We start from the raw sequence: 14,103 nt of genomic DNA, 5'->3' as shown, positions 1-14,103 counted from the left end.
CTGAATGGAATGAAATGGAATGGAATTGAATGGAATGGAATCCACCGGAATGGAATGGAATGGAATGGAATGGAATGGTATGGAATCATCCCGAATGGAGTCGAATGGAATGGAAAGAAATGGAATCAACCCGAATGGAATGCAATGGAATGGAATGGAATGGAATGGAATCAACCCGAATGTAATGGAATGCAATGGAATGGAATGGAATGGAATGGAGTCAACCCGGATGGAATGCAATGGAATGGAATGGAATGAAATGGAATGGAATGGAATCAACCCGAATGGAATGGAATGCAATGGAATGGAATGGAATGGAATCAACTCGAATGGAATAGAATGGAATGGATTGGAATGGAATGGAATGGAATCAACCCGAATGGAATGGAATACAATGGAATGGAATGGAATGGAAAGGGATGGAACCAACTCGAATGGAATGGAATGGAATGGAATGGAATGGAATGGAATGAAATGGAATAAACCCGAATGGAATGGAATGGAATGGAATGGAATGGAATGGAATGAAATCAACCCGAATGGAATGGAAGGGAATGTAATGGAAAGGAATCAAACCGAATGGAATGGAATGGAATGGAATGGAACGGAATGGAATGGAATGGAATGGAAGGGAATGAAAAGGAAGGGAATTTAATCACAACGAATGGAATGGAATGGAATGGAATGGAATCAACCCGAATGGAATGGAATGCAATGGAATGACATGGAATGGATTCAACCCGAATGGAATTGATTGGAATGGAATCAACTCGAATGGAATGGAATGGAATGGAATGGCACGGGATGGAATGGTATGGAATAGAATCGAATGGAGTTGAATCAACACGATTGGAGTGGATTGGAATGGAATGTAATTGAATGGAATGGGGTGGAATTGAATCAATCCGAGTGGAATGGAATGGAATGGAATGGAGTGGAGGGGAATGAATTGGAATGGAATGGAGTGGAGTGGAATGTAATGGAATGGAATCAACCTGAGTGGAGTGTAATGCAATGGAATGGTATGGAATGGAATAAAATGGAATGGAAGCAACTCAAATGCAATGCAATGGAATGGAATGGAATGGAATCAACCCGAATGGAATGGAATGGAATGGAATGGAATGGAATCAACCCGAATGGAATGGAATGGAATGGAATGGAATGAAATGGAATGGAATGCAATCAATCCGAATGGAATGGAATGGAATGGAATGCAATGGAATCAACCCGCATGGAATGGAATGGAGTGGAACCTACTCGAATGGAATGGAATGGATTGGAATGGAATGGAATCAACCCGAATTCAATGGAATGGAATGGAATGGAATCAACACGAATGGAATGGATTGGAATGGAATGGAATGGAATGGAATGGAATCAACACGAATAGAATGGAATGGAATGGAATGGAATGAAATGGAATGGAATGCAATCAATCCGAATGGAATGGAATGCAATGGAATCAACCAGAATGGAATGGATTGAAGTGGAATCAAATCGAGTGCAATGGAATGGAATCGAATGGAATGGAATGGATTCAACCAGAATGGAATGGAAAGGAATGGAATCAACCGGAATGGAATGAAATGGAAAGGAATGGAATGGAATGGAATGGAAAGGAATGGAATGGAATCAACCCGAATGGAATTTAATGGAATGGAATGGAATCGAATGGAATGGAATGGAATCAACACGAATGGAGTGGAATGGAACGGAATGGAATGGAATGAAAAGGAATGGAATGGAATGCAATCAATCCAAATGGAATTGAATGGACTGGAATCAACCCGAATGGAATGGAGTGAAGTGGAATCAAATCGAATGGAATGGAATGGAATGGAATGGAATGGAATGAAATGGGATGTAATCACCTCGAATGGAACGGAATGGAATGGAATGGAATGAAATGGAATAAACCCGAATGGAATGGAATGGAATGGAATGGAATGGAATGGAATCAACCCGAACGGAATGGAAGGGAATGGAATGGAAAGGAAAAAACCCGAATGGAATGGAATGGAATGGAATGGAATCAACCCGAATGGAATGGAATCGAATGGAATAAACCGGAATGGAATGGAATGGAATGGAATGGAATGGAATGGAATGGAATGGAATCAAACCGAGTGGAATGGCATGGAGTGGAATGGAATGGAAAGGAATGGAATCAACCCGATTGGAATGGAATGGAATGGAATGGAATGGAATGGAATGGAATGGAATCTATCCGAATGGATTGGAATGGAAAGGAATGGAATGGAATGGAATGGAATGGAATGGAATCACCCCGCATGGAATGGAATGGAGTGGAACCAACTCGAATGGAATGGAATGGATTGGAATGGAATGGAATCAACCCGAATTCAAAGGAATGGAATGGAATGGAATCAACACGAATGGAATGGATTGGAATGGAATGGAATGGAATGGAATGGAATCAACCCGAATGGAATGGAATGGAATGGAATGGAATGAAATGGAATGGAATGCAATCAATCCGAATGGAATGGAATGGAATGGAATGCAATGGAATCAACCCGAATGGAATGGAATGAAGTGGAATCAAATCGAGTGCAATGGAATGGAATCGAATGGAATGGAATGGATTCAACCAGAATGGAATGGAAAGGAATGGAATCAACCGGAATGGAATGAAATGGAAAGGAATGGAATGGAATGGAATGGAAAGGAATGGAATGGAAGCAACCCGAATGGAATTTAATGGAATGGAACGGAATCAACCAGAATGGAATGGAATCGAATGGAATGGAATGGAATCAAACCGAATGGAATGGAATGGAATGGAATGGAATGGAATGGAATCAACCTGAATGGAATGAAATGTAATGGAATTGAATGGAATGGAATCCACCGGAATGGAATGGCATGGAATGGAATGGAATGGTATGGAATCATCCCGAATGGAGTCAAATGGAATGGAAAGAAATGGAATCAACCCGAATGGAATGCAATGGAATGGAATGGAATGGAATGGAATCAACCCGAATGTAATGGAATGCAATGGAATGGAATGGAATGGAATGGAGTCAACCCGGATGGAATGCAATGGAATGGAATGGAATGAAATGGAATGGAATGGAATCAACCCGAATGGAATGGAATGCAATGGAATGGAGTGGAATGGAATCAACTCGAATGGAATAGAATGGAATGGATTGGAATGGAATGGAATGGAATCAACCCGAATGGAATGGAATACAATGGAATGGAATGGAATGGAAAGGGATGGAATCAACTCGAATGGAATGGAATGGAATGGAATGGAATGGAATGGAATGAAATGGAATAAACCCGAATGGAATGGAATGGAATGGAATGGAATGGAATGGAATGAAATCAACCCGAATGGAATGGAAGGGAATGGAATGGAAAGGAAAAAACCCGAATGGAATGGAATGGAATGGAATGGAATGGAATCAAACCGAATGGAATGGAATGGAATGGAATTGAACGGAATGGAATGGAATGGAATGGAAGGGAATGAAAAGGAAGGGAATTTAATCACACCGAATGGAATGGAATGGAATGGAATGGAATGGAATGGAATGGAATCAACCCGAATGGAATGGAATGCAATGGAATGACATGGAATGGATTCAACCCGAATGGAATTGATTGGAATGGAATCAACTCGAATGGAATGGAATGGAATGGAATGGCACGGGATGGAATGGTATGGAATAGAATCGAATGGAATTGAATCAACACGATTGGAGTGGATTGGAATGGAATGTAGTTGAATGGAATGGGGTGGAATTGAATCAATCCGAGTGGAATGGAATGGAATGGAATGGAGTGGAGGGGAATGAAATGGAATGGAATGGAGTGGAGTGGAATGTAATGGAATGGAATCAACCTGAGTGGAGTGTAATGGAATGGAATGGAATGGAATGGAATAAAATGGAATGGAAGCAACTCAAATGCAATGCAATGGAATGGAATGGAATGGAATCAACCCGAATGGAATGGAATGGAATGGAATCAACCCGAATGGAATGGAATGAAATGGAATGGAATGAAATGGAACGGAATGCAATCAATCCGAATGGAATGGAATGGAATGGAATGCAATGGAATCAACCCGCATGGAATGGAATGGAGTGGAACCAACTCGAATGGAATGGAATGGATTGGAATGGAATGGAATCAACCCGAATTCAATGGAATGGAATGGAATGGAATCAACACGAATGGAATGGATTGGAATGGAATGGAATGGAATGGAATGGAATCAACCCGAATGGAATGGAATGGAATGGAATGGAATGAAATGGAATGGAATGCAATCAATCCGAATGGAATGGAATGGAATGGAATGCAAAGGAATCAACCCGAATGGAATGGAATGAAGTGGAATCAAATCGAGTGAAATGGAATGGAATCGAATGGAATGGAATGGAATCAACCAGAATGGAATGGAAAGGAATGGAATCAACCGGAATGGAATGAAATGGAAAGGAATGGAATGGAATGGAATGGAAAGGAATGGAATGGAATCAACCCGAATGGAATTTAATGGAATGGAATGCAATCAACCAGAATGGAATGGAATCGAATGGAATGGAATGGAATCACCCCGAATGGAATGGAATGGAATGGAATGCAATGGAATGGAATGGAATCAACCTGAATGGAATGAAATGGAATGGAATTGAATGGAATGGAATCCACCGGAATGGAATGGAATGGAATGGAATGGAATGGAATGGAATGGAATGGTTTGGAATCAACCCGAATGGAGTCGAATGGAATGGAAAGGAATGGAATCAACCCGAATGGAATGCAATGGAATGGAATGGAATGGAATGGAATGGAATCAACCCGAATGTAATGGAATGCAATGGAATGGAATGGAATGGAATGGAGTCAACCCGGATGGAATGCAATGCAATGGAATGGAATGAAATGAAATGGATGGAATCAACCCGAATGGAATGGAATGCAATGGAATGGAATGGAATGGAATCAACTTGAATGGAATAGAATGGAATGGATTGGAATGGAATGGAATGGAATCAACCCGAATGGAATGGAATACAATGGAATGGAATGGAATGGAAAGGGATGGAATCAACTCGAATGGAATGGAATGGAATGGAATGAAATGGAATAAACCCAAATGGAATGGAATGGAATGGAATGGAATGGAATGAAATCAACCCGAATGGAATGGAAGGGAATGGAATGGAAAGGAAAAAATCCGTGGGAATGGAATGGAATGGAATGGAATCAAACCGAATGGAATGGAATGGAATGGAATGGAATGGAATGGAACGGAATGGAACGGAATGGAATGGAAGGGAATGAAATGGAAGGGAATTTAATCACACCGAATGGAATGGAATGGAATGGAATGGAATCAACCCGAATGGAATGGAATGCAATGGAATGACATGGAATGGATTCAACCCGAATGGAATTGATTGGAATGGAATCAACTCGAATGGAATGGAATGGAATGGAATGGCACGGGATGGAATGGTATGGAATAGAATCGAATGGAATTGAATCAACACGATTGGAGTGGATTGGAATGGAATGTAATTGAACGGAATGGGGTGGAATTGAATCAATCCGAGTGGAATGGAATGGAATGGAATGGAGTGGAGGGGAATGAAATGGAATGGAATGGAGTGGAGTGGAATGTAATGGAATGGAATCAACCTGAGTGGAGTGTAATGGAATGGAATGGAATGGAATAAAATGGAATGGAAGCAACTCAAATGCAATGCAATGGAATGGAATGGAATGGAATCAACCCGAATGGAATGGAATGGAATGGAATGGAATGCAATGGAATGGAATGGAATCAACTCGAATGGAATGGAATGCAATGGAATGGAATGGAATCGAATCATCACGAATGGAATGGAACGGAATGGAATCAACTCAAATGGAATGGAATGCAATGGAAAGGAATGGAATGGAATGAACCCGAATGGAGTGGAATGGAATGGAATGGAATGGAAATAACCCGAATGGAATGGAATGGAATCGAATGGAATGGAATGGAATGGAATGGAATCAACCGGAATGGAATGGAATGGAATGGAATGGAATGGAATGGAAGGGAATGGAATCAAACCGAATGGAATGGAATGGAGTGGAATGGAATGGAAAGGAATGGAATAAACCCGAATGGAATGGAATTGAATGGAATGGAATGGAATGGAATCAAACCGAATGGAATGGAATGGAATGGAATAGAATGGAATGGAATGGAATCTATACGAAAGGAATGGAATGGTAAGGAATGGAATGGAATGGAAGGGAATGGAATCAACCCTCATGGAATGAAATGGAGTGGAATCAACTCGAATGGAATGGAATGGAATGGAATAAACCCGAAGGAAATGGAATGGAGGGGAATGGGATGGAATGGAAAGGAACCAACCCGAATGGAATGGAATGGAATGGAATGGAATGGAATGGAATGAAATGGAATGGAATGGAATGAATGCAATGGAATGGAATGGAAAGTAATTAACCCGAATGGAATGGAATGGAACGGAATGGAATGGAATGGAATGGAAGGGAATGAAATGGAAGGGAATTTAATCACACCGAATGGAATGGAATGGAATGGAATGGAATCAAACCGAGTGGAATGGCATGGAGTGGAATGGAATGGAAAGGAATGGAATCAACCCGATTGGAATGGAATGGAATGGAATGGAATGGAATGGAATGGAATGGAATGGAATCCATCCGAATGGATTGGAATGGAAAGGAATGGAATGGAATGGAATGGAATGGAATGGAATGGAATCAACCCGAATTCAATGGAATGGAATGGAATGGAATCAACACGAATGGAATGGATTGGAAAGGAATGGAATGGAATGGAATGGAATGGAATCAACCCGAATGGAATGGAATGGAATGAAATGGAATGGAATGCAATCAATCCGAATGGAATGGAATGGAATGGAATGCAATGGAATCAACCCGAATGGAATGGAATGAAGTGGAATCAAATCGAGTGCAATGGAATGGAATCGAATGGAATGGAATGGATTCAACCAGAATGGAATGGAAAGGAATGGAATCAACCGGAATGGAATGAAATGGAAAGGAATGGAATGGAATGGAATGGAATGGAAAGCAATGGAATTGAATCAACCCGAATGGAATTTAATGGAATGGAATGGAATCAACCAGAATGGAATGGAATCGAATGGAATGGAATGGAATCAACCCGAATGGAATGGATTGGAATGGAATGGAATCAACCTGAATGGAATGAAATGGAATGGAATTGAATGGAATGGAATCCACCGGAATGGAGTGGAATGGAATGGAATGGAATGGTATGGAATCAACCCGAATGGAGTCGAATGGAATGGAAAGAAATGGAATCAACCCGAATGGAATGCAATGGAATGGAATGGAATGGAATGGAATCAACCAGAATGTAATGGAATGCAATGGAATGGAATGGAATGGAATGGAGTCAACCCGGATGGAATGCAATGGAATGGAATGGAATGAAATGGAATGGAATGGAATCAACCCGAATGGAATGGAATGCAATGGAATGGAATGGAATGGAATCAACTCGAATGGAATAGAATGGAATGGATTGGAATGGAATGGAATGGAATCAACCCGAATGGAATGGAATACAATGGAATGGAATGGAATGGAAAGGGATGGAATCAACTCGAATGGAATGGAATGGAATGGAATGGAATGGAATGAAATGGAATAAACCCGAATGGAATGGAATGGAATGGAATGAAATCAACCCGAATGGAATGGAAGGGAATGGAATGGAAAGGAAAAAACCCGAATGGAATGGAATGGAATGGAATGGAATGGAATCAAACCGAATGGAATGGAATGGAATGGAATGGAACGGAATGGAATGGAATGGAATGGAAGGGAATGAAAAGGAAGGGAATTTAACCACACCGAATGGAATGGAATGGAATGGAATCAACCCGAATGGAATGGAATGCAATGGAATGACATGGAATGGATTCAACCCGAATGGAATTGATTGGAATGGAATCAACTCGAATGGAATGGAATGGAATGGAATGGCACGGGATGGAATGGTATGGAATAGAATCGAATGGAATTGAATCAACACGATTGGAGTGGATTGGAATGGAATGTAGTTGAATGGAATGGGGTGGAATTGAATCAATCCGAGTGGAATGGAATGGAATGGAATGGAGTGGAGGGGAATGAAATGGAATGGAATGGAGTGGAGTGGAATGTAATGGAATGGAATCAACCTGAGTGGAGTGTAATGGAATGGAATGGAATGGAATGGAATAAAATGGAATGGAAGCAACTCAAATGCAATGCAATGGAATGGAATGGAATGGAATCAACCCGAATGGAATGGAATGGAATGGAATCAACCCGAATGGAATGGAATGAAATGGAATGGAATGAAATGGAACGGAATGCAATCAATCCGAATGGAATGGAATGGAATGGAATGCAATGGAATCAACCCGCATGGAATGGAATGGAGTGGAACCAACTCGAATGGAATGGAATGGATTGGAATGGAATGGAATCAACCCGAATTCAATGGAATGGAATGGAATGGAATCAACACGAATGGAATGGATTGGAATGGAATGGAATGGAATGGAATGGAATCAACCCGAATGGAATGGAATGGAATGGAATGGAATGAAATGGAATGGAATGCAATCAATCCGAATGGAATGGAATGGAATGGAATGCAAAGGAATCAACCCGAATGGAATGGAATGAAGTGGAATCAAATCGAGTGAAATGGAATGGAATCGAATGGAATGGAATGGAATCAACCAGAATGGAATGGAAAGGAATGGAATCAACCGGAATGGAATGAAATGGAAAGGAATGGAATGGAATGGAATGGAAAGGAATGGAATGGAATCAACCCGAATGGAATTTAATGGAATGGAATGCAATCAACCAGAATGGAATGGAATCGAATGGAATGGAATGGAATCACCCCGAATGGAATGGAATGGAATGGAATGCAATGGAATGGAATGGAATCAACCTGAATGGAATGAAATGGAATGGAATTGAATGGAATGGAATCCACCGGAATGGAATGGAATGGAATGGAATGGAATGGAATGGAATGGAATGGAATGGTTTGGAATCAACCCGAATGGAGTCGAATGGAATGGAAAGGAATGGAATCAACCCGAATGGAATGCAATGGAATGGAATGGAATGGAATGGAATGGAATCAACCCGAATGTAATGGAATGCAATGGAATGGAATGGAATGGAATGGAGTCAACCCGGATGGAATGCAATGCAATGGAATGGAATGAAATGAAATGGATGGAATCAACCCGAATGGAATGGAATGCAATGGAATGGAATGGAATGGAATCAACTTGAATGGAATAGAATGGAATGGATTGGAATGGAATGGAATGGAATCAACCCGAATGGAATGGAATACAATGGAATGGAATGGAATGGAAAGGGATGGAATCAACTCGAATGGAATGGAATGGAATGGAATGAAATGGAATAAACCCAAATGGAATGGAATGGAATGGAATGGAATGGAATGAAATCAACCCGAATGGAATGGAAGGGAATGGAATGGAAAGGAAAAAATCCGTGGGAATGGAATGGAATGGAATGGAATCAAACCGAATGGAATGGAATGGAATGGAATGGAATGGAATGGAACGGAATGGAACGGAATGGAATGGAAGGGAATGAAATGGAAGGGAATTTAATCACACCGAATGGAATGGAATGGAATGGAATGGAATCAACCCGAATGGAATGGAATGCAATGGAATGACATGGAATGGATTCAACCCGAATGGAATTGATTGGAATGGAATCAACTCGAATGGAATGGAATGGAATGGAATGGCACGGGATGGAATGGTATGGAATAGAATCGAATGGAATTGAATCAACACGATTGGAGTGGATTGGAATGGAATGTAATTGAACGGAATGGGGTGGAATTGAATCAATCCGAGTGGAATGGAATGGAATGGAATGGAGTGGAGGGGAATGAAATGGAATGGAATGGAGTGGAGTGGAATGTAATGGAATGGAATCAACCTGAGTGGAGTGTAATGGAATGGAATGGAATGGAATAAAATGGAATGGAAGCAACTCAAATGCAATGCAATGGAATGGAATGGAATGGAATCAACCCGAATGGAATGGAATGGAATGGAATGGAATGCAATGGAATGGAATGGAATCAACTCGAATGGAATGGAATGCAATGGAATGGAATGGAATCGAATCATCACGAATGGAATGGAACGGAATGGAATCAACTCAAATGGAATGGAATGCAATGGAAAGGAATGGAATGGAATGAACCCGAATGGAGTGGAATGGAATGGAATGGAATGGAAATAACCCGAATGGAATGGAATGGAATCGAATGGAATGGAATGGAATGGAATGGAATCAACCGGAATGGAATGGAATGGAATGGAATGGAATGGAATGGAAGGGAATGGAATCAAACCGAATGGAATGGAATGGAGTGGAATGGAATGGAAAGGAATGGAATAAACCCGAATGGAATGGAATTGAATGGAATGGAATGGAATGGAATCAAACCGAATGGAATGGAATGGAATGGAATAGAATGGAATGGAATGGAATCTATACGAAAGGAATGGAATGGTAAGGAATGGAATGGAATGGAAGGGAATGGAATCAACCCTCATGGAATGAAATGGAGTGGAATCAACTCGAATGGAATGGAATGGAATGGAATAAACCCGAAGGAAATGGAATGGAGGGGAATGGGATGGAATGGAAAGGAACCAACCCGAATGGAATGGAATGGAATGGAATGGAATGGAATGGAATGAAATGGAATGGAATGGAATGAATGCAATGGAATGGAATGGAAAGTAATTAACCCGAATGGAATGGAATGGAACGGAATGGAATGGAATGGAATGGAAGGGAATGAAATGGAAGGGAATTTAATCACACCGAATGGAATGGAATGGAATGGAATGGAATCAAACCGAGTGGAATGGCATGGAGTGGAATGGAATGGAAAGGAATGGAATCAACCCGATTGGAATGGAATGGAATGGAATGGAATGGAATGGAATGGAATGGAATGGAATCCATCCGAATGGATTGGAATGGAAAGGAATGGAATGGAATGGAATGGAATGGAATGGAATGGAATCAACCCGAATTCAATGGAATGGAATGGAATGGAATCAACACGAATGGAATGGATTGGAAAGGAATGGAATGGAATGGAATGGAATGGAATCAACCCGAATGGAATGGAATGGAATGAAATGGAATGGAATGCAATCAATCCGAATGGAATGGAATGGAATGGAATGCAATGGAATCAACCCGAATGGAATGGAATGAAGTGGAATCAAATCGAGTGCAATGGAATGGAATCGAATGGAATGGAATGGATTCAACCAGAATGGAATGGAAAGGAATGGAATCAACCGGAATGGAATGAAATGGAAAGGAATGGAATGGAATGGAATGGAATGGAAAGCAATGGAATTGAATCAACCCGAATGGAATTTAATGGAATGGAATGGAATCAACCAGAATGGAATGGAATCGAATGGAATGGAATGGAATCAACCCGAATGGAATGGATTGGAATGGAATGGAATCAACCTGAATGGAATGAAATGGAATGGAATTGAATGGAATGGAATCCACCGTAATGGAGTGGAATGGAATGGAATGGAATGGTATGGAATCAACCCGAATGGAGTCGAATGGAATGGAAAGAAATGGAATCAACCCGAATGGAATGCAATGGAATGGAATGGAATGGAATGGAATCAACCAGAATGTAATGGAATGCAATGGAATGGAATGGAATGGAATGGAGTCAACCCGGATGGAATGCAATGGAATGGAATGGAATGAAATGGAATGGAATGGAATCAACCCGAATGGAATGGAATGCAATGGAATGGAATGGAATGGAATCAACTCGAATGGAATAGAATGGAATGGATTGGAATGGAATGGAATGGAATCAACCCGAATGGAATGGAATACAATGGAATGGAATGGAATGGAAAGGGATGGAATCAACTCGAATGGAATGGAATGGAATGGAATGGAATGGAATGAAATGGAATAAACCCGAATGGAATGGAATGGAATGGAATGAAATCAACCCGAATGGAATGGAAGGGAATGGAATGGAAAGGAAAAAACCCGAATGGAATGGAATGGAATGGAATGGAATGGAATCAAACCGAATGGAATGGAATGGAATGGAATGGAACGGAATGGAATGGAATGGAATGGAAGGGAATGAAAAGGAAGGGAATTTAATCACACCGAATGGAATGGAATGGAATGGAATGGAATGGAATCAACCCGAATGGAATGGAATGCAATGGAATGACATGGAATGGATTCAACCCGAATGGAATTGATTGGAATGGAATCAACTCGAATGGAAGGGAATGGAATGGAATGGCACGGGATGGAATGGTATGGAATAGAATCGAATGGAATTGAATCAACACGATTGGAGTGGATTGGAATTGAATGTAATTGAATGGAATGGGGTGGAATTGAATCAATCCGAGTGGAATGGAATGGAATGGAATGGAGTGGAGGGGAATGAAATGGAATGGAATGGAGAGGAGTGGAATGTAATGGAATGGAATCAACCTGAGTGGAGTGTAATGGAATGGAATGGAATGGAATGGAATAAAATGGAATGGAAGCAACTCAAATGCAATGCAATGGAATGGAATGGAATGGAATGGAATGGAATAGAATGGAATCAACCCGAATGGAATGGAATGGAATGGAATTGAATGGAATGAAATGGAATGGAATGCAATCAATCCGAATGGAATGGAATGGAATGGAATGCAATGGAATCAACCCGCATAGAATAGAATGGAGTGGAACCAACTCGAATGGAATGGAATGGATTGGAATGGAATGGAATCAACCCGAATTCAATGGAATGGAATGGAATGGAATCAACACGAATGGAATGGATTGGAATGGGATGGTATGGAATGGAATGGAATCAACCCGAATAGAATGGAATGGAATGAAATGGAATGGAATGCAATCAATCCGAATGGAATGGAATGGAATGGAATGCAATGGAATCAACCCGAATGGAATGGAATGAAGTGGAATCAAATCGAGTGCAATGGAATGGAATCGAATGGAATGGAATGGATTCAACCAGAATGGAATGGAAAGGAATTGAATCAACCGGAATGGAATGAAATGGAAAGGAATGGAATGGAATGGAATGGAAAGGAATGGAATGGAATCAACCCGAATGGAATTTAATGGAATGGAATGCAATCAACCAGAATGGAATGGAATCGAATGGAATGGAATGGAATCACCCCGAATGGAATGGAATGGAATGGAATGGAATGGAATGGAATGGAATCAACCTGAATGGAATGAAATGGAATGGAACTGAATGGAATGGCATCCACCGGAATGGAATGGAATGGAATGGAATGGAATGGAATGGTATGGAATCAACCCGAATGGAGTCGAATGGAATGGAAAGGAATGGAATCAACCCGAATGGAATGCAATGGAATGGAATGGAATGGAATGGAATCAACCCGAATGTAATGGAATGCAATGGAATGGAATGGAATGGAATGGAGTCAACCCGGATGGAATGCAATGCAATGGAATGGAATGAAATGGAATGGATGGAATCAACCCGAATGGAATGGAATGCAATGGAATGGAATGGAATGGAATCAACTTGAATGGAATAGAATGGAATGGATTGGAATGGAATGGAATGGAATCAACCCGAATGGAATGGAATACAATGGAATGGAATGGAATGGAAAGGGATGGAATCAACTCGAATGGAATGGAATGGAATGGAATGAAATGGAATAAACCCGAATGGAATGGAATGGAATGGAATGGAATGGAATGAAATCAACCCGAATGGAATGGAAGGGAATGGAATGGAAAGGAAAAAATCCGTGGGAATGGAATGGAATGGAATGGAATCAAACCGAATGGAATGGAATGGAATGGAATGGAATGGAACGGAATGGAACGGAATGGAATGGAAGGGAATGAAATGGAAGGGAATTTAAT

The sequence above is a fragment of the Pan troglodytes genome, chromosome 14, assembly GCF_028858775.2.
Source record: "Pan troglodytes isolate AG18354 chromosome 14, NHGRI_mPanTro3-v2.0_pri, whole genome shotgun sequence".
NCBI classification, from domain to species: Eukaryota; Metazoa; Chordata; class Mammalia; order Primates; family Hominidae; genus Pan; species Pan troglodytes.
Note: the sequence above shows the minus strand (reverse complement) of the source record.